General features: G+C 47.2%; 1 pseudogene; it reads left to right on the plus strand.

The window, feature by feature from the left end:
• Nucleotides 1-650: 650 nt before the first annotated feature.
• LOC129393669 (uncharacterized) lies at nt 651-1,741 on the plus strand (annotated as a pseudogene).
• Nucleotides 1,742-2,586: the final 845 nt, after the last annotated feature.

Genomic DNA, 2,586 nt, shown 5'->3' on the forward strand with positions numbered 1-2,586 from the left:
TCAAACGTGCCAGCTGTTTGCACTCAGCCAAGCCTTAAAGTACTTACAGAATCAAAAGACTATCTCAATCCTGACTCAAAGGTTCGCTACACCCTCTCAGAAACGAATTTGCATAAGAACTGTTGTTTATGGGAATGCATCTTATGGGGCAGCTGGGTTGTTATGAAATACTCAGGAACCCAGCCCAGCTCTAGGACTCACTCCTGAGGGCAAAGGCAATTTTGGGTATGCTGGTAAAGGACCACTAGAATCCAGCAGCCCAGACCCCTTTCTTTGTGGTCAAGAGAGACGGGAAAACAGGTGCAGGGCTGCTACATTGGTGAGCGTAACTAATCCTATAAGCAGAGGTCCATGGGTGGTTATGCACCCTGGAAAGTAACTCACCCCTGAGAGCAAAGGCAATGTTGGGTATGCTGGTAAAGGACCACTAGAATCCAGCAGCCTGGACCCCTTTCTTTATGGTCAAGAGAGGCAGGAAAACAGCTGCAGGACTGCTACATCGGTGATCGTAACTAATCCGATAAGCAGAGGTCCATGGGTGGTTATGCACCCTGGAAAAGAATAAGCATTAGGCCCTTAGAGGACGCTCTAGGACTACTGCTCATCAGAAAATGACTAGGGGTGCTGGCATACCTATGTTCTTTCTTCAGATGGGAAATGTTCCCCCAACCCCAAGGCAAAAACACCCCTAAGATGTATTCTGGAGAATTAGGACCAATTTGACCCTCAGAGACTTAGAAATAAATGACTTTTATTTTTCTACATTACCACCTGGCCACGACATCCTCTTCAAGTGGGAGAAACCTGGCTTCCCGAGGGAAGTATAAATTATAACACCATCTTACAGCTAGACTTCTTCTGTAGAAAGGAGGGCAAATGGAGTGAAGTGCCATATGTGCAAACTTTCTTTTCATTAAGAGATAACTCGCAATTATGTAAAAAGTGTGATTTATGTCCTACAGGAAGCCCTCAGACTACCTCCCTACCCCAGCGTCCCCCAGACTCTTCCCCAACTAATAAGGACCCCGCTTCAACCCAAACGATCCAAAAGGAGATAGATAAAGGGGTAAACAATGAACCAAAGAGTGCCAATATTCCCCGATTATGCCCCCTCCAAGCAGTGGGAGGAGCAGAATTCGGCCCAGCCAGCGTGCATGTACCTTTTTCTCTCTCAGACTTAAAGCAAATTAAAATAGACCTAGTTAAATTCTCAGATAATCCTGATGGCTATATTGATGTTTTGCAAGGGTTAGGGCAATCCTTTGGTCTGACATGGAGAGATATAACGTTACTGCTAAATCAGACACTAACCCCAAATGAGAGAAGTGCTGCCATAAATGCAGCCTGAGAGTTTGGCGATCTCTGATATCTCAGTCAGGTCAATGATAGGATGACAACAGAGGAAAGAGAACAATTCCCCACAGGCCAGTAGGCAGTTCCCAGTGTAGACCCTCACCGGGACACAGAATCAGAACATTGAGATTGGTGCCGCAGACATTTGCTAACTTGCGTGCTAGAAGGACTAAGGAAAACTAGGAAGAAGCCTGTGAATTATTCAATGATGTCCACTATAACACAGGAAAGGGAAGAAAATCCTACTGCCTTTCTGGAGAGACTAAGGGAGGCATTGAAGAAGCGTATCTCCCTGTCACCTGACTCTATTGAAGGCCAACTAATCCTAAAGGATAAATTTATCACTCAGCTGCAGACATTAGAAAAAAATTTCAAAAGTCCACCTTAGGCCCAGAGGAAAACTTAGAAACCCTCTTGAACTTGGCAACCTCGGTTTTTTAAAATAGAGATCAGGAGGAGCAGGCGGAACAGGACAAATGGGATAAAAAAAGGCCACCGCTTTAGTCATGGCCCTCAGGCAAGCGGACTTTGGAGGCTCTGGAAAAAGGAAAAGCTGGGCAAATCGAATGCCTAATAGGGCTTGCTTCCAGTGTGGTCTACAAGGACACTTTAAAAAAGATTGTCCAAGTAGAAGTAAGCCGCCCCCTTGTCCATGCCCCTTATGTCAAGGGAATCACTGGAAGGCCCACTGCCCCAGGGGATGAAGGTCCTCTGTGTCAGAAGCCACTAACCAGATGATCCAGCAGCAGGGCTGAGGGTGGCTGGGGGCAAGCGCCAGCCCATGCCATCACCCTCACAGAGCCCCGGGTATGCTTGACCATTGAGGGCTAGGAGGTTAACTGTCTCCTGGACACTGGCGCGGCCTTCTCAGTCTTACTCTCCTGTCCGGGACAACTGTCCTCCAGATCTGTCACTATCCGAGGGGTCCTAGGACAGCCAGTCACTAGATACTTCTCCCAGGCACTAAGCTGTGACTGGGGAGCTTTATTCTTTTCACATACTTTTCTAATTATGCCTGAAAGCCACACTCCCTTGTTAGGGAGAGACATTCTAGCAAAAGCAGGGGCCATTATACACCTGAACATAGGAAAAGGAAGCAGTTAGAGTGGTCATAGGCCAACCTCCCCAACAGCACTTGGGTTTTCCTGTTGAGGGGGGTACTGAGAGACAGGATGAGCTGGATTTCCTAGGCTGACTAAGAATCCCAAAGGAACTGCAAGAATTACCTGTCGA

The sequence above is a fragment of the Pan paniscus genome, chromosome 14 (genome assembly GCF_029289425.2).
Source record: "Pan paniscus chromosome 14, NHGRI_mPanPan1-v2.0_pri, whole genome shotgun sequence".
Taxonomy (NCBI): domain Eukaryota; kingdom Metazoa; phylum Chordata; class Mammalia; order Primates; family Hominidae; genus Pan; species Pan paniscus.